This window comes from Taudactylus pleione, unplaced genomic scaffold (genome assembly GCF_031769625.1).
Source record: "Taudactylus pleione unplaced genomic scaffold, aTauple2 ptg000317l, whole genome shotgun sequence".
NCBI classification, from domain to species: domain Eukaryota; kingdom Metazoa; phylum Chordata; class Amphibia; order Anura; family Myobatrachidae; genus Taudactylus; species Taudactylus pleione.
Genome location: NW_028284718.1, coordinates 5685024 through 5712749, shown reverse-complemented (window position 1 = coordinate 5712749; position 27726 = coordinate 5685024). Strand labels below are relative to the sequence as shown.

Sequence of the window (27726 nt, the reverse complement as noted above, 5' to 3'; positions counted from 1 at the left end):
GAAATTGTCTTCAATAAGATAATGGAACCATGTAAAAGAATCTAAAAATTTGGGCTCATCCGGGATTTGAACCCGTGACCTCTCGCACCCAAAGTGAGAATCATAGAGTCATCAAGTAAGCATGTTTTATTTGATTTCTTAACTGTTTTTATGTGAAAATTGTATTATTTTAAAGCAGTCACTAATGTATACAAGGAGGAAATATTATCATAAATAAAATATTTCCTAATAGTCAATATTTTTCTAAGTATACTTGCTTGGAAATTGCTGTGCAAAGTTTTATGATGCCTAGCATAGTTTTTCTGATGGATAAAACCCAAGACATGTCACATGCTATGTGAAGGTAAGTAATTACAAATAATTTTTGCAGTTTGACAAAAAACAAAATTCAATTGTGCAAATAAGTAAATCCAATCTATTTTGTGAGTTTTTAAAAATTAATATTCCGTTGAAGATTTTACTCAGGAAATTGACTTCAATAAGATAATGGAACTATGTCAAAGAATCAGAAAATTTGGGCTCGTCCATGATTTGAACCAGGGTCCTCTCACACCGTAAGCGAGAATCATAACCCTAGATCAACAAGCCACCTACCTGAAGATTTTTCTACTAATTTTTCAATTGATTTAAAGAAAATAGCTTTTTGTTTTTAAAAACACCATATACATTTATGTAAAAATGAATTTGTAGAATATATAAAATATTTCCTTATGGTCCAGTAGATAGTTTTCTAAGTATGCATATAGGAAAAGTGCAGGGACAAGATTTGTGAGTGCCTACAGAGTTTGGACTTCTCTCATGGACGAAGCTAAAGACTTGTCATATGCAATGTACAAATCATGCTTCCAGACACAGAAGAAAGGCAAAAGAAAACCTTGCAATTTCATTTTGAACTTTTTGTGTTACAAAATGAGACTATTCTTTTAAAACATTCAAAGCTATCTAGACAGTAGGGAACCTACAGTTTTCCTAATATACCACAATACAGTTGAAATTTGAATAAGTATGCTCTTATTTTTAGAACAACTAAAATGTTTCCGTAAGATTCTATTGATAGTTTTCTTTGTGTGCTTATTTGGAAAGTGCAGTGACAAAAGAAATAGAGGGCTCGTCCAGGATTTGAACCCGGGACCTCTCGCACCCAAAGAGAGAATCATACCCCTAGACCAACGAGCCAACTGAAATAAATGTGGTTTATTTGATTTCTTAACTGTTTTTATGTGAAAATGGTATTCTTTTAAAGCAGTCACTAATGTATTCAAGGAGGAAATATTAGCATAAATAAAATATTTCTTAACAGTTAATATTTTTCTAAGTATACTTGCTTGGAAATTGCTGTGCAAAGTTTTATGATGCCCAGCAGAGTTTTTCTGATGGATAAAACCCAAGACATGTCACATGCTATGTGCAAATAAGTATTTACAAATAATTTTAGCAGTTTGACAAAATACAAAATTCAATTGTGCAAATAAGTAAATCCAATCTATTTTGAGAGTTTTGAATAAACAACATTCAGTTGAAATTCACTCAGGAAATTGACTTCAATAAGATAATGGAACCATGTCAAAGAATCTGAAAAGTTGGGCTCATCCAGGATTTGAACCCGGGACCTCTCACACCCAAAGAGAGAGTCATAGAATCATAAAGTAAGCATGTTTTATTTGATTTCTTAACTGTTTTTATGTGAAAATTGTATTATTTTAAAGCAGTCACTAATGTATACAAGGAGGAAATATTATCATAAATAAAATATTTCCTAATAGTCAATATTTTTCCAAGTATACTTGCTTGGAAATTGTTGTGCAAAGTTTTATGATGCCCAGCATAGTTTTTCTGATGGATAAAACCCAAGACATGTCACATGCTATGTGCAGTTAAGTAATTACAAATAATTTTAGCAGTTTGACAAAAAACAAAATTCAATTGTGCAGATAAGTAAATCCAATCTATTTTGTGAGTTTTTAAAAATTAATATTCAGTTGAAGATTTTACTCAGGAAATTGACTTCAATATGATAATGGAACTATGTCAAAGAATCAGAAAATTTGGGCTCGTCCATGATTTGAACCTGGGACCACTCACACCCTAAGCAAGAATCATAACCCTAGACCAACAAGCCACCTACCTGAACATTTTTCTATTGATTTTTCAATTGATTTAAAGAAAATAGCTTTTTGTTTTTAAAAACACCCTATACATTTATGTAAAAATGAATTTGTAGAATATATAAAATATTTCCTTATGGTCCAGTAGATAGTTTTCTAAGTATGCATATAGGAAAAGTGCAGGGACAAGATTTGTGAGTGCCTACAGAGTTTGAACTTCTCTCATGGACGAAGCTAAAGACTTGTCATATGCAATGTACAAATCATGCTTCCAGACACAGAAGAAAGGCAAAAGAAAACCTTGCAATTTCATTTTGAACTTTTTGTGTTTCAAAATGAGACTATTCTTTTAAAACATTCAAAGCTATCTAGACAGTAGGGAACCTGCAGTTTTCCTAATATACCACAATACAGTTGAAATTTGAATAAGTATGCTCTTATTTTTAGAACAACTAAAATGTTTCCATAAGATTCTATTGATAGTTTTCTTTGTGTGCTTATTTGGAAAGTGCAGTGACAAGATTTAAAAATGGCTACAGAGTTTGGACTTGTCTGATCGATAAAACCCAAGACTTGTCTAAAGCTATGTGTAAATCATGCATAAATAGAAGAAAGGCAATTGAAAAATGATGAAGGCAAGATTCATAAGTATGTACAAATTCTATTGGGAGTATGGCAAAAACAAAACTCAGTTGATGCTATTGACTTAGAAAATTGAGAAAATCAGATATATATAAACCATGAGATGCACCGTAAAAAAGAAATAGAGGGCTTGTCCGGGATTTGAAACCAGGACCTCTCGCACCCAAAGCGATAATCATACCCCTAGACCAACGAGCCAACTGAAATAAGTCTGTTTTATTTGATTTCTTAACTATTTTATGTGAAAATGGTATTCTTTTAAAGCAGTCACTAATGTATACAAGGAGGAAATATTAGCATAAATAAAATGTTTCCTAATAGTCAATATTTTTCTAAATATACTTGCTTGGAAATTGCTGTGCAAAGTTTTATGATGCCCCTCAGAGTTTTTCTGATGGATAAAACCCAAGACATGTCACATGCTATGTGCAGATAAGTACTTACAAATAATTTTAGCAGTTTGACAAAAAACAAAATTCAATTCTGCAAATAAGTAAATCCAATCTATTTTGAGAGTTTTGAAAAAACAATATTCAGTTGAAATTCACTCTGGAAATTGACTTCAATAAGATAATGGAACCATGTAAAAGAATCTAAAAATTTGGGCTCGTCCGGGATTTGAACCCGTGACCTCTCGCACCCAAAGTGAGAATCATAGAGTCATCAAGTAAGCATGTTTTATTTGATTTCTTAACTGTTTTTATGTGAAAATTGTATTATTTTAAAGCAGTCACTAATGTATACAAGGAGGAAATATTATCATAAATAAAATATTTCCTAATAGTCAATATTTTTCTAAGTATACTTGCTTGGAAATTGCTGTGCAAAGTTTTATGATGCCCAGCATAGTTTTTCTGATGGATAAAACCCAAGACATGTCACATGCTATGTGCAGCTAAGTAATTACAAATAATTTTAGCAGTTTGACAAAAAACAAAATTCAATTGTGCAGATAAGTAAATCCAATCTATTTTGTGAGTTTTTAAAAATTAATATTCAGTTGAAGATTTTACTCAGGAAATTGACTTCAATAAGATAATGGAACTATGTCAAAGAATCAAAAAATTTGGGCTCATCCATGCTTTGAACCTGGGACCTCTCACACCCTAAGCAAGAATCATAACCCTAGACCAACAAGCCACCTACCTGAACATTTTTCTGCTGATTTTTCAATTGATTTAAAGAAAATAGCTTTTTGTTTTTAAAAACACCATATACATTTATGTAAAAATGAATTTGTAGAATAAATAAAATATTTCCTTATGGTCCAGTAGATAGTTTTCTAAGTATGCATATAGGAAAAGTGCAGGGACAAGATTTGTGAGTGCCTACAGAGTTTGGACTTCTCTCATGGATGAAGCTAAAGACTTGTCATATGCAATGTACAAATCATGCTTCCAGACACAGAAGAAAGGCAAAAGAAAACCTTGCAATTTCATTTTGAACTTTTTGTGTTTCAAAAGGAGACTATTCTTTTAAAACATTCAAAGCTATCTAGACAGTGGGGAACCTGCAGTTTTCCTAATATACCACAATACAGTTGAAATTTGAATAAGTATGCTCTTATTTTTAGAACAACTAAAATGTACTATTCTATTGATAGTTTTCTTTGTGTGCTTATTTGGAAAGTGCAGTGACATAAGAAATAGAAGCCTCGTCCGGGATTTGAACCCGGGACTTCTCGCACCCAAAGCGAGAATCATACCCCTAGACTAACGAGCCAACTGATATAAGTGTGGTTTATTTGATTTCTTAACTGTTTTTATGTGAAAATGGTATTCTTTTAAAGCAGTCACTAATGTATACAAGGAGGAAATATTAGCATAACTAAAATATTTCCCAATAGTCAATATTTTTCTAAGTATACTTGCTTGGAAATTGCTGTGCAAAGTTTTATGATGCCCAGCAGAGTTTTTCTGATGGATAAAACCGAAGACATGTCACATGCTATGTGCAAATAAGTATTTACAAATAATTTTAGCAGTTTGACAAAATACAAAATTCAATTGTGCAAATAAGTAAATCCAATCTATTTTGAGAGTTTTGAAAAAACAACATTCAGTTGAAATTCACTCTGGAAATTGACTTCAATAAGATAATGGAACCATGTCAAAGAATCTGAAAAGTTGGGCTCATCCAGGATTTGAACCCGGGACCTCTCACACCCAAAGTGAGAGTCATAGAATCATCAAGTAAGCATGTTTTATTTGATTTCTTAACTGTTTTTATGTGAAATTTGTATTATTTTAAAGCAGTCACTAATGTATACAAGGAGGAAATATTATCATAAATAAAATATTTCCTAATAGTCAATATTTTTCTAATTATACTTGCTTGGAAATTGCTGTGCAAAGTTTTATGATGCCCAGCAGAGTTTTTCTGATGGATAAAACCCAAGTCATGTCACATGCTATGTGCAGGTAAGTAATTACAAATAATTTTAGCAGTTTGACAAAAAACAAAATTCAATTGTGCAAATAAGTAAATCCAATCTATTTTGTGAGTTTTTAAAAAATAATATTCAGTTGAAGATTTTACTCAGGAAATTGACTTCAATAAGATAATGGAACTATGTCAAAGAATCTGAAAATTTGGGCTCATCCTTTATTTGAACCAGGGACCTCTCACACCCTAAGCAAGAATCATAACCCTAGACCAACAAGCCACCTACCTGAACATTTTTTTATTGATTTTTCAATTGATTTAAAGAAAATAGCTTTTTGTTTTTAAAAACACCATATACATTTATGTAAAAATGAATTTGTAGAATATATAAAATATTTCCTTATGGTCCAGTAGATAGTTTTCTAAGTATGCATATAGGAAAAGTGCAGGGACAAGATTTGTGAGTGCCTACAGAGTTTGGACTTCTCTCATGGACGAAGCTAAAGACTTGTCATATGCAATGTACAAATCATGCTTCCAGACACAGAAGAAAGGCAAAAGAAAACCTTGCAATTTCATTTTTGAACTTTTTGTGTTTCAAAATGAGACTATTCTTTTAAAACATTCAAAGCTATATAGACAGTAGGGAACCTGCAGTTTTCCTAATATACCACAATACAGTTGAAATTTGAATAAGTATGCTCTTATTTTTAGAACAACTAAAATGTTTCCGTAAGATTCTATTGATAGTTTTCTTTGTGTGCTTATTTGGAAAGTGCAGTGACAAGATTTAAAAATGGCTACAGAGTTTGGACTTGTCTGATCGATAAAACCCAAGACTTGTCAAAAGCTATGTGTAAATCATGCATAAATAGAAGAAAGGCAATTGAAAAATGATGAAGGCAAGATTCATAAGTATGTACAAATTCTATTGGGAGTATGGCAAAAACAAAACTCAGTTGATGCTATTGACTTAGCCAATTGAGAAAATCAGATATATATAAACCATGAGATGCACCGTGAAAAAGAAATAGAGGGCTCGTCCGGGATTTGAACCCGGGACCTCTCGCACCCAAAGCGATAATCATACCCCTAGATCAACGAGCCAACTGAAATAAGTGTGTTTTATTTGATTTCTTAACTATTTTATGTGAAAATGGTATTCTTTTAAAGCAGTCACTAATGTATACAAGGAGGAAATATTATCATAAATAAAATGTTTCCTAATAGTCAATATTTTTCTAAGTATACTTGCTTGGAAATTGCTATGCAAAGTTTTATGATGCCCCGCAGAGTTTTTCTGATGGATAAAACCCAAGACATGTCACATGCTATGTGCAGATAAGTACTTACAAATAATTTTAGCAGTTTGACAAAAAACAAAATTCAATTCTGCAAATAAGTAAATCCAATCTATTTTGAGAGTTTTGAAAAAACAATATTCAGTTGAAATTCACTCTGGAAATTGACTTCAATAAGATAATGGAACCATGTAAAAGAATCTAAAAATTTGGGCTCGTCCGGGATTTGAACCCGTGACCTCTCGCACCCAAAGTGAGAATCATAGAGTCATCAAGTAAGCATGTTTTATTTGATTTCTTAACTGTTTTTATGTGAAAATTGTATTATTTTAAAGCCGTCACTAATGTATACAAGGTGGAAATATTAGAACAAATAAAATATTTCCTAATAGTCAATATTTTTCTAAGAATACTTGCTTGGAAATTGCTGTGCAAAGTTTTATGATGCCCAGCAGAGTTTTTCTGATGGATAAAACCCAAGACATGTCACATGCTATGTGCAGGTAAGTAATTACAAATAATTTTAGCAGTTTGACAAAAAACAAAATTCAATTGTGCAAATAAGTAAATCCAATCTATTTTGTGAGTTTTTGAAAAATAATATTCAGTTGAAGATTTTACTCAGGAAATTGACTTCAATAAGATAATGGAACTATGTCAAAGAATATGAAAATTTGGGTTCGTTCGTGATTTGAACCTGTGACCTCTCACACCCTAAGCAAGAATCATAACCCTAGACCAACAAGCCACCTACCTGAACATTTTTCTATTGATTTTTCAATTGATTTAAAGAAAATAGCTTTTTGTTTTTAAAAACACCATATACATTTATGTAAAAATGAATTTGTAGAATAAATAAAATATTTCCTTATGGTCCAGTAGATAGTTTTCTAAGTATGCATATAGGAAAAGTGCAGGGACAAGATTTGTGAGTGCCTACAGAGTTTGGACTTCTCTCATGGACGAAGCTAAAGACTTGTCATATGCAATGTACAAATCATGCTTCCAGACACAGAAGAAAGGCAAAAGAAAACCTTGCAATTTCATTTTTGAACTTTTTGTGTTTCAAAATGAGACTATTCTTTTAAAACATTCAAAGCTATCTAGACAGTAGGGAACCTGCAGTTTTCCTAATATACCACAATACAGTTGAAATTTGAATAAGTATGCTCTTATTTTTAGAACAACTAAAATGTTTCCGTAAGATTCTATTGATAGTTTTCTTTGTGTGCTTATTTGGAAAGTGCAGTGACAAAAGAAATAGAGGGCTCGTCCAGGATTTGAACCCGGGACCTCTCGCACCCAAAGCGAGAATCATACCCCTAGACCAACGAGCCAACTGCAATAAATGTGGTTTATTTGATTTCTTAACTGTTTTTATGTGAAAATGGTATTCTTTTAAAGCAGTCACTAATGTATACAAGGAGGAAATATTAGCATAAATAAAATATTTCCTAATAGTCAATATTTTTCTAAGTATACTTGCTTGGAAAATGCTGTGCAAAGTTTTATGATGCCCCGCAGAGTTTTTCTGATGGATAAAACCCAAGACATGTCACATGCTATGTGCAAATAAGTATTTACAAATAATTTTAGCAGTTTGACAAAATACAAAATTCAATTGTGCAAATAAGTAAATCCAATCTATTTTGAGAGTTTTGAATAAACAACATTCAGTTGAAATTCACTCAGGAAATTGACTTCAATAAGATAATGGAACCATGTCAAAGAATCTGAAAAGTTGGGCTCATCCAGGATTTGAACCCGGGACCTCTCACACCCAAAGTGAGAGTCATAGAATCATCAAGTAAGCATGTTTTATTTGATTTCTTAACTGTTTTTATGTGAAAATTGTATTATTTTAAAGCCGCCACTAATGTATATGAGGAGGAAATATTATCATAAATAAAATATTTCCTAATAGTCAATATTTTTCTAAGTATACTTGCTTGGAAATTGCTGTGCAAAGTTTTATGATGCCCAGCAGAGTTTTTCTGATGGATAAAACCCAAGACATGTCACATGCTATGTGCAGGTAAGTAATTACAAATAATTTTAGCAGTTTGACAAAAAACAAAATTCAATTGTGCAAATAAGTAAATCCAATCTATTTTGTGAGTTTTTAAAAAATAATATTCAGTTGAAGATTTTACTCAGGAAATTGACTTCAATAAGATAATGGAACTATGTCAAAGAATCTGAAAATTTGGGCTCGTTCATGATTTGAACCTGGGACCTCTCACACCCTAAGAAAGAATCATAACCCTAGACCAACAAGCCACCTACCTGAACATTTTTCTATTGATTTTTCAATTGATTTAAAGAAAATAGCTTTTTGTTTTTAAAAACACCATATACATTTATGTAAAAATGAATTTCTAGAATAAATAAAATATTTCCTTATGGTCCAGTAGATAGTTTTCTAAGTATGCATATAGGAAAATTGCAGGGACAAGATTTGTGAGTGCCTACAGAGTTTGGACTTCTCTCATGGACGAAGCTAAAGACTTGTCATATGCAATGTACAAATCATGCTTCCAGACACAGAAGAAAGGCAAAAGAAAACCTTGCAATTTCATTTTTGAACTTTTTGTGTTTCAAAATGAGACTATTCTTTTAAAACATTCAAAGCTATCTAGACAGTAGGGAACCTGCAGTTTTCCTAATATACCACAATACAGTTGAAATTTGAATAAGTATGCTCTTATTTTTAGAACAACTAAAATGTTTCCGTAAGATTCTATTGATAGTTTTCTTTGTGTGCTTATTTGGAAAGTGCAGTGACAAAAGAAATGGAGGGCTCGTCCGGGATTTGAACCCGGGTCCTCTCGCACCCAAAGCGAGAATCATACCCCTAGACCAACGAGCCAACTGAAATAAATGTGGTTTATTTGATTTCTTAACTGTTTTTATATGAAAATGGTATTCTTTTAAAGCAGTCACTAAAGTATACAAGGAGGAAATATTAGCATAAATAAAATATTTCCTAATAGTCAATATTTTTCTAAGTATACTTGCTTGGAAATTGCTGTGCAAAGTTTTATGATGCCCAGCAGAGTTTTTCTGATGGATAAAACCCAAGACATGTCACATGCTATGTGCAAATAAGTATTTACAAATAATTTTAGCAGTTTGACAAAATACAAAATTCAATTGTGCAAATAAGTAAATCCAATCTATTTTGAGAGTTTTGAATAAACAACATTCAGTTGAAGTTCACTCAGGAAATTGACTTCAATAAGATAATGGAACCATGTCAAAGAATCTGAAAAGTTGGGCTCATCCAGGATTTGAACTCGGGACCTCTCACACCCAAAGTGAGAGTCATAGAATCATCAAGTAAGCATGTTTTATTTGATTTCTTAACTGTTTTTATGTGAAAATTGTATTATTTTAAAGCAGTCACTAATGTATACAAGGAGGAAATATTATCATAAATAAAATATTTCCTAATAGTCAATATTTTTCTAAGTATACTTGCTTGGAAATTGCTGTGCAAAGTTTTATGATGCCCAGCATAGTTTTTCTGATGGATAAAACCCAAGACATGTCACATGCTATGTGCAGGTAAGTAATTACAAATAATTTTAGCAGTTTGACAAAAAACAAAATTCAATTGTGCAAATAAGTAAATCCAATCTATTTTGAGAGTTTTGAAAAAACAACATTCAGTTGAAATTCACTCAGGAAATTGACTTCAATAAGATAATGGAACCATGTCAAAGAATATGAAAAGTTGGGCTCATCCAGGATTTGAACCCGGGACCTCTCACACCCGAAGCAAGAATCATAACCCTAGACCAACAAGCCACCTACCTGAACATTTTTTTATTGATTTTTCAATTGATTTAAAGAAAATAGCTTTTTGTTTTTAAAAACACCATATACATTTATGTAAAAATGAATTTGTAGAATATATAAAATATTTCCTTATGGTCCAGTAGATAGTTTTCTAAGTATGCATATAGGAAAAGTGCAGGGACAAGATTTGTGAGTGCCTACAGAGTTTGGACTTCTCTCATGGACGAAGCTAAAGACTTGTCATATGCAATGTACAAATCATGCTTCCAGACACAGAAGAAAGGCAAAAGAAAACCTTGCAATTTCATTTTGAACTTTTTGTGTTTCAAAATGAGACTATTCTTTTAAAACATTCAAAGCTATCTAGACAGTAGGAAACCTGCAGTTTTCCTAATATACCACAATACAGTTGAAATTTGAATAAGTATGCTCTTATTTTTAGAACAACTAAAATGTTTCCGTAAGATTCTATTGATAGTTTTCTTTGTGTGCTTATTTGGAAAGTGCAGTGACAAGATTTAAAAATGGCTACAGAGTTTGGACTTGTCTGATCGATAAAACCCAAGACTTGTCTAAAGCTATGTGTAAATCATGCATAAATAGAAGAAAGGCAATTGAAAAATGATGAAGGCAAGATTCATAAGTATGTACAAATTCTATTGGGAGTATGGCAAAAACAAAACTCAGTTGATGCTATTGACTTAGCCAATTGAGAAAATAAGATATATATAAACCATGAGATGCACCGTAAAAAAGAAATAGAGGGCTCGTCCGGGATTTGAAACCAGGACCTCTCGCACCCAAAGCGATAATCATACCCCTAGACCAACGAGCCAACTGAAATAAGTCTGCTTTATTTGATTTCTTAACTATTTTATGTGAAAATGGTATTCTTTTAAAGCAGTCACTAATGTATACAAGGAGGAAATATTAGCATAAATAAAATGTTTCCTAATAGTCAATATTTTTCTAAGTATACTTGCTTGGAAATTGCTGTGCAAAGTTTTATGATGCCCCGCAGAGTTTTTCTGATGGATAAAACCCAAGACATGTCACATGCTATGTGCAAATAAGTATTTACAAATAATTTTAGCAGTTTGACAAAAAACAAAATTCAATTGTGCAAATAAGTAAATCCAATCTATTTTGTGAGTTTTTAAAAAATAATATTCAGTTGAAGATTTTACTCAGGAAATTGACTTCAATAAGATAATGGAACTATGTCAAAGAATCTGAAAATTTGGGCTCATCCTTGGTTTGAACCAGGGACCTCTCACACCCTATGCAAGAATCATAACCCTAGACCAACAAGCCACCTACCTGAACATTTTTTTTATTGATTTTTCAATTGATTTAAAGAAAATAGCTTTTTGTTTTTAAAAACACCATATACATTTATGTAAAAATGAATTTGTAGAATATATAAAATATTTCCTTATGGTCCAGTAGATAGTTTTCTAAGTATGCATATAGGAAAAGTGCAGGGACAAGATTTGTGAGTGCCTACAGAGTTTGGACTTCTCTCATGGACGAAGCTAAAGACTTGTCATATGCAATGTACAAATCATGCTTCCAGACACAGAAGAAAGGCAAAAGAAAACCTTGCAATTTCATTTTTGAACTTTTTGTGTTTCAAAATGAGACTATTCTTTTAAAACATTCAAAGCTATCTAGACAGTAGGGAACCTGCAGTTTTCCTAATATACCACAATACAGTTGAAATTTGAATAAGTATGCTCTTATTTTTAGAAAAACTAAAATGTTTCCGTAAGATTCTATTGATAGTTTTCTTTGTGTGCTTATTTGGAAAGTGCAGTGACAAAAGAAATAGAGGGCTCATCCGGGATTTGAACCCGGGACCTCTCGCACCCAAAGCCAGAATCATACCCCTAGACTAACGAGCCAACTGATATAAGTGTGGTTTATTTGATTTCTTTACTGTTTGTATGTGAAAATGGTATTCTTTTAAAGCCGTCACCAATGTATACAAGGAGGAAATATTAGCATAAATAAAATATTTCCTAATAGTCAATATTTTTCTAAGTATACTTGCTTGGAAATTGCTGTGCAAAGTTTTATGATGCCCAGCAGAGTTTTTCTGATGGATAAAACCCAAGACATGTCACATGCTATGTGCAAATAAGTATTTACAAATAATTTTAGCAGTTTGACAAAATACAAAATTCAATTGTGCAAATAAGTAAATCCAATCTATTTTGAGAGTTTTGAAAAAACAACATTCAGTTGAAATTCACTCAGGAAATTGACTTCAATAAGATAATGGAACCATGTCAAAGAATCTGCAAAGTTGGGCTCATCCAGGATTTGAACCCGGGACCTCTCACACCCAAAGTGAGAGTCATAGAATCATCAAGTAAGCATGTTTTTTTTGATTTCTTAACTGTTTTTATGTGAAAATTGTATTATTTTAAAGCCGTCACTAATGTATACAAGGTGGAAATATTAGAATAAATAAAATATTTCCTAATAGTCAATATTTTTCTAAGTATACTTGCTTGGAAATTGCTGTGCAAAGTTTTATGATGCCCAGCAGAGTTTTTCTGATGGATAAAACCCAAGACATGTCACATGCTATGTGCAGGTAAGTAATTACAAATAATTTTAGCAGTTTGACAAAAAACAAAATTCAATTGTGCAAATAAGTAAATCCAATCTATTTTGTCAGTTTTTAAAAAATAATATTCAGTTGAAGATTTTACTCAGGAAATTGACTTCAATAAGATAATGGAACTATGTCAAACAATCTGAAAATTTGGGCTCGTTCATGATTTGAACCTGGGACCTCTCAAACCCTAAGCAAGAATCATAACCCTAGACCAACAAGCCACCTACCTGAACATTTTTCTATTGATTTTTCAATTGATTTAAAGAAAATAGCTATTTGTTTTTAAAAACACCATATACATTTATGTAAAAATGAATTTGTAGAATATATAAAATATTTCCTTATGGTCCAGTAGATAGTTTTCGAAGTATGCATATAGGAAAAGTGCAGGGACAAGATTTGTGAGTGCCTTCAGAGTTTGGACTTCTCTCATGGACGAAGCTAAAGACTTGTCATATGCAATGTACAAATCATGCTTCCAGACACAGAAGAAAGGCAAAAGAAAACCTTGCAATTTCATTTTTGAACTTTTTGTGTTTCAAAATGAGACTATTCTTTGAAACATTCAAAGCTATCTAGACAGTAGGGAACCTGCAGTTTTCCTAATATACCACAATACAGTTGAAATTTGAATAAGTATGCTCTTATTTTTAGAACAACTAAAATGTTTCCGTAAGATTCTATTGATAGTTTTCTTTGTGTGCTTATTTGGAAAGTGCAGTGACAAAAGAAATTGAGGTCTCATACGGGATTTGAACCCGGGATCTCTCGCACCCAAAGCGAGAATCATACCCCTAGACCAACGAGCCAACTGAAATAAATGTGGTTTATTTGATTTCTTAACTGTTTTTATGTGAAAATGGTATTCTTTTAAAGCAGTCACTAATGTATACAAGGAGGAAATATTAGCATAAATTAAATATTTCCTAATAGTCAATATTTTTCTAAGTATACTTGCTTGGAAAATGCTGTGCAAAGTTTTATGATGCCCAGCAGAGTTTTTCTGATGGATAAAACCCAAGACATGTCACATGCTATGTGCAAATAAGTATTTACAAATAATTTTAGCAGTTTGACAAAATACAAAATTCAATTGTGCAAATAAGTAAATCCAATCTATTTTGAGAGTTTTGAATAAACAACATTCAGTTGAAATTCACTCAGGAAATTGACTTCAATAAGATAATGGAACCATGTCAAAGAATCTGAAAATTTGCTCTCATCCAGGATTTGAACCCGGGACCTCTCACACCCAAAGTGAGAGTCATAGAATCATCAAGTAAGCATGTTTTATTTGATTTCTTAACTGTTTTTATGTGAAAATTGTATTATTTTAAAGCCGCCACTAATGTATACAAGGAGGAAATATTATCATAAATAAAATATTTCCTAATAGTCAATATTTTTCTAAGTATACTTACTTGGAAATTGCTGTGCAAAGTTTTATGATGCCCAGCAGAGTTTTTCTGATGGATAAAACCCAAGACATGTCACATGCTATGTGCAGGTAAGTAATTACAAATAATTTTAGCAGTTTGACAAAAAACAAAATTCAATTGTGCAAATAAGTAAATCCAATCTATTTTGTGAGTTTTTAAAAAATAATATTCAGTTGAAGATTTTACTCAGGAAATTGACTTCAATAAGATAATGGAACTATGTCAAACAATCTGAAAATTTGGGCTCGTTCATGATTTGAACCTTGGACCTCTCAAACCCTAAGCAAGAATCATAACCCTAGACCAACAAGCCACCTACCTGAACTTTTTTCTATTGATTTTTCAATTGATTTAAAGAAAATAGCTATTTGTTTTTAAAAACACCATATACATTTATGTAAAAATGAATTTGTAGAATATATAAAATATTTCCTTATGGTCCAGTAGATAGTTTTCGAAGTATGCATATAGGAAAAGTGCAGGGACAAGATTTGTGAGTGCCTTCAGAGTTTGGACTTCTCTCATGGACGAAGCTAAAGACTTGTCATATGCAATGTACAAATCATGCTTCCAGACACAGAAGAAAGGCAAAAGAAAACCTTGCAATTTCATTTTTGAACTTTTTGTGTTTCAAAATGAGACTATTCTTTGAAACATTCAAAGCTATCTAGACAGTAGGGAACCTGCAGTTTTCCTAATATACCACAATACAGTTGAAATTTGAATAAGTATGCTCTTATTTTTAGAACAACTAAAATGTTTCCGTAAGATTCTATTGATAGTTTTCTTTGTGTGCTTATTTGGAAAGTGCAGTGACAAAAGAAATTGAGGTCTCATACGGGATTTGAACCCGGGATCTCTCGCACCCAAAGCGAGAATCATACCCCTAGACCAACGAGCCAACTGAAATAAATGTGGTTTATTTGATTTCTTAACTGTTTTTATGTGAAAATGGTATTCTTTTAAAGCAGTCACTAATGTATACAAGGAGGAAATATTAGCATAAATAAAATATTTCCTAATAGTCAATATTTTTCTAAGTATACTTGCTTGGAAAATGCTGTGCAAAGTTTTATGATTCCCAGCAGAGTTTTTCTGATGGATAAAACCCAAGACATGTCACATGCTATGTGCAAATAAGTATTTACAAATAATTTTAGCAGTTTGACAAAATACAAAATTCAATTGTGCAAATAAGTAAATCCAATCTATTTTGAGAGTTTTGAATAAACAACATTCAGTTGAAATTCACTCAGGAAATTGACTTCAATAAGATAATGGAACCATGTCAAAGAATCTGAAAAGTTGGGCTCATCCAGGATTTGAACCCGGGACCCTCTCACACCCAAAGTGAGAGTCATAGAATCATCAAGTAAGCATGTTTTATTTGATTTCTTAACTGTTTTTATGTGAAAATTGTATTATTTTAAAGCCGCCACTAATGTATACAAGGAGGAAATATTATCATAAATAAAATATTTCCTAATAGTCAATATTTTTCTAAGTATACTTGCTTGGAAATTGCTGTGCAAAGTTTTATGATGCCCAGCAGAGTTTTTCTGATGGATAAAACCCAAGACATGTCACATGCTATGTGCAGGTAAGTAATTACAAATAATTTTAGCAGTTTGACAAAAAACAAAATTCAATTGTGCAAATAAGTAAATCCAATCTATTTTGTGAGTTTTTAAAAAATAATATTCAGTTGAAGATTTTACTCAGGAAATTGACTTCAATAAGATAATGGAACTATGTCAAAGAATCTGAAAATTTGGGCTCGTTCATGATTTGAACCTGGGACCTCTCACACCCTAAGAAAGAATCATAACCCTAGACCAACAAGCCACCTACCTGAACATTTTTCTATTGATTTTTCAATTGATTTAAAGAAAATAGCTTTTTGTTTTTAAAAACACCATATACATTTATGTAAAAATGAATTTCTAGAATAAATAAAATATTTCCTTATGGTCCAGTAGATAGTTTTCTAAGTATGCATATAGGAAAATTGCAGGGACAAGATTTGTGAGTGCCTACAGAGTTTGGACTTCTCTCATGGACGAAGCTAAAGACTTGTCATATGCAATGTACAAATCATGCTTCCAGACACAGAAGAAAGGCAAAAGAAAACCTTGCAATTTCATTTTTGAACTTTTTGTGTTTCAAAATGAGACTATTCTTTTAAAACATTCAAAGCTATCTAGACAGTAGGGAACCTGCAGTTTTCCTAATATACCACAATACAGTTGAAATTTGAATAAGTATGCACTTATTTTTAGAACAACTAAAATGTTTCCGTAAGATTCTATTGATAGTTTTCTTTGTGTGCTTATTTGGAAAGTGCAGTGACAAAAGAAATAGAGGGCTCGTCCAGGATTTGAAGCCGGGACCTCTCGCACCCAAAGCGAGAATCATACCCCTAGACCAACAAGCCAACTGAAATAAGTGTGGTTTATTTGATTTCTTAACTGTTTTTATGTGAAAATGGTATTCTTTTAAAGCAGTCACTAATGTATACAAGGAGGAAATATTAGCATAAATAAAATATTTCCTAATAGTCAATATTTTTCTAAGTATACTTGCTTGGAAAATGCTGTGCAAAGTTTTATGATGCCCAGCAGAGTTTTTCTGATGGATAAAACCCAAGACATGTCACATGCTATGTGCAAATAAGTATTTACAAATAATTTTAGCAGTTTGACAAAATACAAAATTCAATTGTGCAAATAAGTAAATCCAATCTATTTTGAGAGTTTTGAATAAACAACATTCAGTTGAAATTCACTCAGGAAATTGACTTCAATAAGATAATGGAACCATGTCAAAGAATCTGAAAAGTTGGGCTCATCCAGAATTTGAACCCGGGACCTCTCACACCCAAAGTGAGAGTCATAGAATCATCAAGTAAGCATGTTTTATTTGATTTCTTAACTGTTTTTATGTGAAAATTGTATTATTTTAAAGCCGCCACTAATGTATACAAGGAGGAAATATTATCATAAATAAAATATTTCCTAATAGTCAATATTTTTCTAAGTATACTTGCTTGGAAATTGCTGTGCAAAGTTTTATGATGCCCAGCAGAGTTTTTCTGATGGATAAAACCCAAGACATGTCACATGCTATGTGCAGGTAAGTAATTACAAATAATTTTAGCAGTTTGACAAAAAACAAAATTCAATTGTGCAAATAAGTAAATCCAATCTATTTTGTGAGTTTTTAAAAAATAATATTCAGTTGAAGATTTTACTCAGGAAATTGACTTCAATAAGATAATGGAACTATGTCAAAGAATCTGAAAATTTGGGCTCGTTCATGATTTGAACCTGGGACCTCTCACACCCTAAGAAAGAATCATAACCCTAGACCAACAAGCCACCTACCTGAACATTTTTCTATTGATTTTTCAATTGATTTAAAGAAAATAGCTTTTTGTTTTTAAAAACACCATATACATTTATGTAAAAATGAATTTCTAGAATAAATAAAATATTTCCTTATGGTCCAGTAGATAGTTTTCTAAGTATGCATATAGGAAAATTGCAGGGACAAGATTTGTGAGTGCCTACAGAGTTTGGACTTCTCTCATGGACGAAGCTAAAGACTTGTCATATGCAATGTACAAATCATGCTTCCAGACACAGAAGAAAGGCAAAAGAAAACCTTGCAATTTCATTTTTGAACTTTTTGTGTTTCAAAATGAGACTATTCTTTTAAAACATTCAAAGCTATCTAGACAGTAGGGAACCTGCAGTTTTGCTAATATACCACAATACAGTTGAAATTTGAATAAGTATGCACTTATTTTTAGAACAACTAAAATGTTTCCGTAAGATTCTATTGATAGTTTTCTTTGTGTGCTTATTTGGAAAGTGCAGTGACAAAAGAAATAGAGGGCTCGTCCAGGATTTGAAGCCGGGACCTCTCGCACCCAAAGCGAGAATCATACCCCTAGACAAACGAGCCAACTGAAATAAATGTGGTTTATTTGATTTCTTAACTGTTTTTATGTGAAAATGGTATTCTTTTAAAGCAGTCACTAATGTATACAAGGAGGAAATATTAGCATAAATAAAATATTTCCTAATAGTCAATATTTTTCTAAGTATACTTGCTTGGAAATTGCTGTGCAGAGTTATATGATGCCCAGCAGAGTTTTTCTGATGGATAAAACCCAAGACATGTCACATGCTATGTGCAAATAAGTATTTACAAATAATTTTAGCAGTTTGAAAAAATACAAAATTCAATTGTGCAAATAAGTAAATCCAATCTATTTTGAGAGTTTTGAATAAACAACATTCAGTTGAAATTCACTCAGGAAATTGACTTCAATAAGATAATGGAACCATGTCAAAGAATCTGAAAAGTTGGGCTCATCCAGGATTTGAACCCGGGACCTCTCACACCCAAAGTGAGAGTCATAGAATCATCAAGTAAGCATGTTTTATTTGATTTCTTAACTGTTTTTATGTGAAAATTGTATTATTTTAAAGCAGTCACTAATGTATACAAGGAGGAAATATTATCATAAATAAAATATTTCCTAATAGTCAATATTTTTCTAAGTTTACTTGCTTGGAAATTGCTGTGCAAAGTTTTATGATGCCCAGCATAGTTTTTCTGATGTATAAAACCCAAGACATGTCACATGCTATGTGCAGGTAAGTAATTACAAATAATTTTAGCAGTTTGACAAAAAACAAAATTCAATTGTGCAGATAAGTAAATCCAATCTATTTTGTGAGTTTTTAAAAATTAATATTCAGTTGAAGATTTTACTCAGGAAATTGACTTCAATAAGATAATGGAACTATGTCAAAGAATCAGAAAATTTGGGCTCGTCCATGATTTGAACCTGGGACCTCTCACACCCTAAGCAAGAATCATAACCCTAGACCAACAAGCCACCTACCTGAACATTTTTCTTTTGATTTTTCAATTGATTTAAAGAAAATAGCTTTTTGTTTTTAAAAACACCATATACATTTATGTAAAAATGAATTTGTAGAATAAATAAAATATTTCCTTATGGTCCAGTAGATAGTTTTCTAAGTATGCATGTAGGAAAAGTGCAGGGACAAGATTTGTGAGTGCCTACAGAGTTTGGACTTCTCTCATGGATGAAGCTAAAGACGTGTCATATGCAATGTACAAATCATGCTTCCAGACACAGAAGAAAGGCAAAAGAAAACCTTGCAATTTCATTTTGAACTTTTTGTGTTTCAAAAGGAGACTATTCTTTTAAAACATTCAAAGCTATCTAGACAGTGGGGAACCTGCAGTTTTCCTAATATACCACAATACAGTTGAAATTTGAATAAGTATGCTCTTATTTTTAGAACAACTAAAATGTTTCCGTAAGATTCTATTGATAGTTTTCTTTGTGTGCTTATTTGGAAAGTGCAGTGACAAGATTTAAAAATGGCTACAGAGTTTGGACTTGTCTGATCGATAAAACCCAAGACTTGTCAAAAGCTATGTGTAAATCATGCATAAATAGAAGAAAGGCAATTGAAAAATGATGAAGGCAAGATTCATAAGTATGTACAAATTATATTGGGAGTATGGCAAAAACAAAACTCAGTTGATGCTATTGACTTAGCCAATTGAGAAAATCAGATATATATAAACCATGAGATGCACCGTAAAAAAGAAATAGAGGGCTCGTTCGGGATTTGAAACCCGGGACCTCTCGCACCCAAAGCGATAATCATACCCCTAGATCAACGAGCCAACTGAAATAAGTCTGTTTTATTTGATTTCTTAACTATTTTATGTGAAAATGGTATTCTTTTAAAGCAGTCACTAATGTATACAAGGAGGAAATATTATCATAAATAAAATGTTTCCTAATAGTCAATATTTTTCTAAGTATACTTGCTTGGAAATTGCTGTGCAAAGTTTTATGATGCCCCGCAGGGTTTTTCTGATGGATAAAACCCAAGACATGTCACATGCTATGTGCAGATAAGTACTTACAAATAATTTTAGCAGTTTGACAAAAAACAAAAATCAATTCTGCAAATAAGTAAATCCAATCTATTTTGAGAGTTTTGAAAAAACAATATTCAGTTGAAATTCACTCTGGAAATTGACTTCAATAAGATAATGGAACCATGTAAAAGAATCTAAAAATTTGGGCTCGTCCGGGATTTGAACCCGTGACCTCTCGCACCCAAAGTGAGAATCATAGAGTCATCAAGTAAGCATGTTTTATTTGACTTCTTAACTGTTTTTATGTGAAAATTGTATTATTTTAAAGCCGTCACTAATGTATACAAGGTGGAAATATTAGAATAAATAAAATATTTCCTAATAGTCAATATTTTTCTAAGTATACTTGCTTGGAAATTGCTGTGCAAAGTTTTATGATGCCCAGCAGAGTTTTTCTGATGGATAAAACCCAAGACATGTCACATGCTATGTGCAGGTAAGTAATTACAAATAATTTTAGCAGTTTGACAAAAAACAAAATTCAATTGTGCAAATAAGTAAATCCAATCTATTTTGTCAGTTTTTAAAAAATAATATTCAGTTGAAGATTTTACTCAGGAAATTGACTTCAATAAGATAATGGAACTATGTCAAAGAATCTGAAAATGTGGGCTCGTTCATGATTTGAACCTGGGACCTCTCACACCCTAAACAAGAATCATAACCCTAGACCAACAAGCCACCTACCTGAACATTTTTCTATTGATTTTTCAATTGATTTAAAGAAAATAGCTTTTTGTTTTTAAAAACACCATATACATTTATGTAAAAATGAATTTGTAGAATAAATAAAATATTTTCTTATGGTCCAGTAGATAGTTTTCTAAGTATGCATATAGGAAAAGTGCAGGGACAAGATTTGTGAGTGCCTACAGAGTTTGGACTTCTCTCATGGATGAAGCTAAAGACTTGTCATATGCAATGTACAAATCATGCTTCCAGACACAGAAGAAAGGCAAAAGAAAACCTTGCAATTTCATTTTGATCTGTTTCAAAATGAGACTATTCTTTTAAAACATTCAAAGCTATCTAGACAGTAGGGAACCTGCAGTTTTCCTAATATACCACAATACAGTTGAAATTTGAATAAGTATGCTCTTATTTTTAGAACAACTAAAATGTTTCCGTAAGATTCTATTGATAGTTTTCTTTGTGTGCTTATTTGGAAAGTGCAGTGACAAAAGAAATGGAGGGCTCGTCCGGGATTTGAACCCGGGTCCTCTCGCACCCAAAGCGAGAATCATACCCCTAGACCAACGAGCCAACTGAAATAAATGTGGTTTATTTGATTTCTTAACTGTTTTTATATGAAAATGGTATTCTTTTAAAGCAGTCACTAAAGTATACAAGGAGGAAATATTAGCATAAATAAAATATTTCCTAATAGTCAATATTTTTCTAAGTATACTTGCTTGGAAATTGCTGTGCAAAGTTTTATGATGCCCAGCAGAGTTTTTCTGATGGATAAAACCCAAGACATGTCACATGCTATGTGCAAATAAGTATTTACAAATAATTTTAGCAGTTTGACAAAATACAAAATTCAATTGTGCAAATAAGTAAATCCAATCTATTTTGAGAGTTTTGAATAAACAACATTCAGTTGAAGTTCACTCAGGAAATTGACTTCAATAAGATAATGGAACCATGTCAAAGAATCTGAAAAGTTGGGCTCATCCAGGATTTGAACTCGGGACCTCTCACACCCAAAGTGAGAGTCATAGAATCATCAAGTAAGCATGTTTTATTTGATTTCTTAACTGTTTTTATGTGAAAATTGTATTATTTTAAAGCAGTCACTAATGTATACAAGGAGGAAATATTATCATAAATAAAATATTTCCTAATAGTCAATATTTTTCTAAGTATACTTGCTTGGAAATTGCTGTGCAAAGTTTTATGATGCCCAGCATAGTTTTTCTGATGGATAAAACCCAAGACATGTCACATGCTATGTGCAGGTAAGTAATTACAAATAATTTTAGCAGTTTGACAAAAAACAAAATTCAATTGTGCAAATAAGTAAATCCAATCTATTTTGAGAGTTTTGAAAAAACAACATTCAGTTGAAATTCACTCAGGAAATTGACTTCAATAAGATAATGGAACCATGTCAAAGAATATGAAAAGTTGGGCTCATCCAGGATTTGAACCCGGGACCTCTCACACCCGAAGCAAGAATCATAACCCTAGACCAACAAGCCACCTACCTGAACATTTTTTTATTGATTTTTCAATTGATTTAAAGAAAATAGCTTTTTGTTTTTAAAAACACCATATACATTTATGTAAAAATGAATTTGTAGAATATATAAAATATTTCCTTATGGTCCAGTAGATAGTTTTCTAAGTATGCATATAGGAAAAGTGCAGGGACAAGATTTGTGAGTGCCTACAGAGTTTGGACTTCTCTCATGGACGAAGCTAAAGACTTGTCATATGCAATGTACAAATCATGCTTCCAGACACAGAAGAAAGGCAAAAGAAAACCTTGCAATTTCATTTTGAACTTTTTGTGTTTCAAAATGAGACTATTCTTTTAAAACATTCAAAGCTATCTAGACAGTAGGAAACCTGCAGTTTTCCTAATATACCACAATACAGTTGAAATTTGAATAAGTATGCTCTTATTTTTAGAACAACTAAAATGTTTCCGTAAGATTCTATTGATAGTTTTCTTTGTGTGCTTATTTGGAAAGTGCAGTGACAAGATTTAAAAATGGCTACAGAGTTTGGACTTGTCTGATCGATAAAACCCAAGACTTGTCTAAAGCTATGTGTAAATCATGCATAAATAGAAGAAAGGCAATTGAAAAATGATGAAGGCAAGATTCATAAGTATGTACAAATTCTATTGGGAGTATGGCAAAAACAAAACTCAGTTGATGCTATTGACTTAGCCAATTGAGAAAATAAGATATATATAAACCATGAGATGCACCGTAAAAAAGAAATAGAGGGCTCGTCCGGGATTTGAAACCAGGACCTCTCGCACCCAAAGCGATAATCATACCCCTAGACCAACGAGCCAACTGAAATAAGTCTGCTTTATTTGATTTCTTAACTATTTTATGTGAAAATGGTATTCTTTTAAAGCAGTCACTAATGTATACAAGGAGGAAATATTAGCATAAATAAAATGTTTCCTAATAGTCAATATTTTTCTAAGTATACTTGCTTGGAAATTGCTGTGCAAAGTTTTATGATGCCCCGCAGAGTTTTTCTGATGGATAAAACCCAAGACATGTCACATGCTATGTGCAAATAAGTATTTACAAATAATTTTAGCAGTTTGACAAAAAACAAAATTCAATTGTGCAAATAAGTAAATCCAATCTATTTTGTGAGTTTTTAAAAAATAATATTCAGTTGAAGATTTTACTCAGGAAATTGACTTCAATAAGATAATGGAACTATGTCAAAGAATCTGAAAATTTGGGCTCATCCTTGGTTTGAACCAGGGACCTCTCACACCCTAAGCAAGAATCATAACCCTAGACCAACAAGCCACCTACCTGAACATTTTTTTTATTGATTTTTCAATTGATTTAAAGAAAATAGCTTTTTGTTTTTAAAAACACCATATACATTTATGTAAAAATGAATTTGTAGAATATATAAAATATTTCCTTATGGTCCAGTAGATAGTTTTCTAAGTATGCATATAGGAAAAGTGCAGGGACAAGATTTGTGAGTGCCTACAGAGTTTGGACTTCTCTCATGGACGAAGCTAAAGACTTGTCATATGCAATGTACAAATCATGCTTCCAGACACAGAAGAAAGGCAAAAGAAAACCTTGCAATTTCATTTTTGAACTTTTTGTGTTTCAAAATGAGACTATTCTTTTAAAACATTCAAAGCTATCTAGACAGTAGGGAACCTGCAGTTTTCCTAATATACCACAATACAGTTGAAATTTGAATAAGTATGCTCTTATTTTTAGAAAAACTAAAATGTTTCCGTAAGATTCTATTGATAGTTTTCTTTGTGTGCTTATTTGGAAAGTGCAGTGACAAAAGAAATAGAGGGCTCATCCGGGATTTGAACCCGGGACCTCTCGCACCCAAAGCCAGAATCATACCCCTAGACTAACGAGCCAACTGATATAAGTGCGGTTTATTTGATTTCTTTACTGTTTGTATGTGAAAATGGTATTCTTTTAAAGCCGTCACCAATGTATACAAGGAGGAAATATTAGCATAAATAAAATATTTCCTAATAGTCAATATTTTTCTAAGTATACTTGCTTGGAAATTGCTGTGCAAAGTTTTATGATGCCCAGCAGAGTTTTTCTGATGGATAAAACCCAAGACATGTCACATGCTATGTGCAAATAAGTATTTACAAATAATTTTAGCAGTTTGACAAAATACAAAATTCAATTGTGCAAATAAGTAAATCCAATCTATTTTGAGAGTTTTGAAAAAACAACATTCAGTTGAAATTCACTCAGGAAATTGACTTCAATAAAATAATGGAACCATGTCAAAGAATCTGCAAAGTTGGGCTCATCCAGGATTTGAACCCGGGACCTCTCACACCCAAAGTGAGAGTCATAGAATCATCAAGTAAGCATGTTTTTTTTGATTTCTTAACTGTTTTTATGTGAAAATTGTATTATTTTAAAGCCGTCACTAATGTATACAAGGTGGAAATATTAGAATAAATAAAATATTTCCTAATAGTCAATATTTTTCTAAGTATACTTGCTTGGAAATTGCTGTGCAAAGTTTTATGATGCCCAGCAGAGTTTTTCTGATGGATAAAACCCAAGACATGTCACATGCTATGTGCAGGTAAGTAATTACAAATAATTTTAGCAGTTTGACAAAAAACAAAATTCAATTGTGCAAATAAGTAAATCCAATCTATTTTGTGAGTTTTTAAAAAATAATATTCAGTTGAAGATTTTACTCAGGAAATTGACTTCAATAAGATAATGGAACTATGTCAAACAATCTGAAAATTTGGGCTCGTTCATGATTTGAACCTGGGACCTCTCAAACCCTAAGCAAGAATCATAACCCTAGACCAACAAGCCACCTACCTGAACATTTTTCTATTGATTTTTCAATTGATTTAAAGAAAATAGCTATTTGTTTTTAAAAACACCATATACATTTATGTAAAAATGAATTTGTAGAATATATAAAATATTTCCTTATGGTCCAGTAGATAGTTTTCGAAGTATGCATATAGGAAAAGTGCAGGGACAAGATTTGTGAGTGCCTTCAGAGTTTGGACTTCTCTCATGGACGAAGCTAAAGACTTGTCATATGCAATGTACAAATCATGCTTCCAGACACAGAAGAAAGGCAAAAGAAAACCTTGCAATTTCATTTTTGAACTTTTTGTGTTTCAAAATGAGACTATTCTTTGAAACATTCAAAGCTATCTAGACAGTAGGGAACCTGCAGTTTTCCTAATATACCACAATACAGTTGAAATTTGAATAAGTATGCTCTTATTTTTAGAACAACTAAAATGTTTCCGTAAGATTCTATTGATAGTTTTCTTTGTGTGCTTATTTGGAAAGTGCAGTGACAAAAGAAATTGAGGTCTCATACGGGATTTGAACCCGGGATCTCTCGCACCCAAAGCGAGAATCATACCCCTAGACCAACGAGCCAACTGAAATAAGTGTGGTTTATTTGATTTCTTAACTGTTTTTATGTGAAAATGGTATTATTTTAAAGCAGTCACTAATGTATACAAGGAGGAAATATTAGCATAAATAAAATATTTCCTAATAGTCAATATTTTTCTAAGTATACTTGCTTGGAAATTGCTGTGCAAAGGTTTATGATGCCCAGCAGAGTTTTTCTGATGGATAAAACCCAAGACATGTCACATGCTATGTGCAAATAACTATTTACAAATATTTTTAGCAGTTTGACAAAATACAAAATTCTATTGTGCAAATAAGTAAATCCAATCTATTTTGAGAGTTTTGAAAAAACAACATTCAGTTGAAATTCACTCAGGAAATTGACTTCAATAAGATAATGGAACCATGTCAAAGAATCTGCAAAGTTGGGCTCATCCAGGATTTGAACCCGGGACCTCTCACACCCAAAGTGAGAGTCATAGAATCATCAAGTAAGCATGTTTTATTTGATTTCTTAACTGTTTTTATGTGAAAATTGTATTATTTTAAAGCCGTCACTAATGTATACAAGGTGGAAATATTAGAATAAATAAAATATTTCCTAATAGTCAATATTTTTCAAAGTATACTTGCTTGGAAATTGCTGTGCAAAGTTTTATGATGCCCAGCAGAGTTTTTCTGATGGATAAAACCCAAGACATGTCACATGCTATGTGCAGGTAAGTAAATACAAATAATTTTAGCAGTTTGACAAAAAACAAAATTCAATTGTGCAAATAAGTAAATCCAATCTATTTTGTGAGTTTTTAAAAAATAATATTCAGTTGAAGATTTTACTCAGGAAATTGACTTCAATAAGATAATGGAACTATGTCAAAGAATCTGAAAATTTGGGCTCGTTCATGATTTGAACCTGGGACCTCTTACACCCTAAGCAAGAATCATAACCCTAGACCAACAAGCCACCTACCTGAACATTTTTCTATTGATTTTTCAATTGATTTAAAGAAAATAGCTATTTGTTTTTAAAAACACCATATACATTTATGTAAAAATGAATTTGTAGAATAAATAAAATATTTCCTTATGGTCCAGTAGATAGTTTTCTAAGTATGCATATAGGAAAAGTGCAGGGACAAGATTTGTGAGTGCCTTCAGAGTTTGGACTTCTCTAATGGACGAAGCTAAAGACTTGTCATATGCAATGTACAAATCATGCTTCCAGACACAGAAGAAAGGCAAAAGAAAACCTTGCAATTTCATTTTTGAACTTTTTGTGTTTCAAAATGAGACTATTCTTTAAAACATTCAAAGCTATCTAGACAGTAGGGAACCTGCAGTTTTCCTAATATACCACAATACAGTTGAAATTTGAATAAGTATGCTCTTATTTTTAGAAGAACTAAAATGTTTCCGTAAGATTCTATTGATAGTTTTCTTTGTGTGCTTATTTGGAAAGTGCAGTGACAAAATAAATTGAGGTCTCATACGGGATTTGAACCCGGGATCTCTCGCACCCAAAGCGAGAATCATAGCCCTAGACCAACGAGCCAACTGAAATAAGTGTGGTTTATTTGATTTCTTAACTGTTTTTATGTGAAAATGGTATTATTTTAAAGCAGTCACTAATGTATACAAGGAGGAAATATTAGCATAAATAAAATATTTCCTAATAGTCAATATTTTTCTAAGTATACTTGCTTGGAAATTGCTGTGCAAAGTTTTTTGATGCCCAGCAGAGTTTTTCTGATGGATAAAACCCAAGACATGTCACATGCTATGTGCAAATAAGTATTTACAAATATTTTTAGCAGTTTGACA

At 32.0% G+C, this 27726-nt stretch overlaps 7 non-coding genes across 7 annotated transcripts; all 7 read right to left on the bottom strand.

The window, feature by feature from the left end:
* Window positions 1-4397: 4397 nt before the first annotated feature.
* Window positions 4398-4469, bottom strand: TRNAP-UGG (transfer RNA proline (anticodon UGG)). Its single transcript has one exon. It is a non-coding gene; the product is annotated as a tRNA-Pro (tRNA).
* Window positions 4470-6167: 1698 nt separating this feature from the next.
* On the bottom strand, window positions 6168-6239 carry TRNAP-UGG (transfer RNA proline (anticodon UGG)). Its single transcript has one exon. It is a non-coding gene; the product is annotated as a tRNA-Pro (tRNA).
* A 1459-nt stretch (window positions 6240-7698) lies between these two features.
* Window positions 7699-7770, bottom strand: TRNAP-UGG (transfer RNA proline (anticodon UGG)). The gene has a single exon. It is a non-coding gene; the product is annotated as a tRNA-Pro (tRNA).
* A 1460-nt stretch (window positions 7771-9230) lies between these two features.
* TRNAP-UGG (transfer RNA proline (anticodon UGG)) lies at window positions 9231-9302 on the bottom strand. The gene has a single exon. It is a non-coding gene; the product is annotated as a tRNA-Pro (tRNA).
* A 2764-nt stretch (window positions 9303-12066) lies between these two features.
* Window positions 12067-12138, bottom strand: TRNAP-UGG (transfer RNA proline (anticodon UGG)). Its single transcript has one exon. It is a non-coding gene; the product is annotated as a tRNA-Pro (tRNA).
* Window positions 12139-21487: 9349 nt separating this feature from the next.
* Window positions 21488-21559, bottom strand: TRNAP-UGG (transfer RNA proline (anticodon UGG)). Its single transcript has one exon. It is a non-coding gene; the product is annotated as a tRNA-Pro (tRNA).
* Window positions 21560-24323: 2764 nt separating this feature from the next.
* TRNAP-UGG (transfer RNA proline (anticodon UGG)) lies at window positions 24324-24395 on the bottom strand. Its single transcript has one exon. It is a non-coding gene; the product is annotated as a tRNA-Pro (tRNA).
* Between the last annotated feature and the right edge of the window lie 3331 nt (window positions 24396-27726).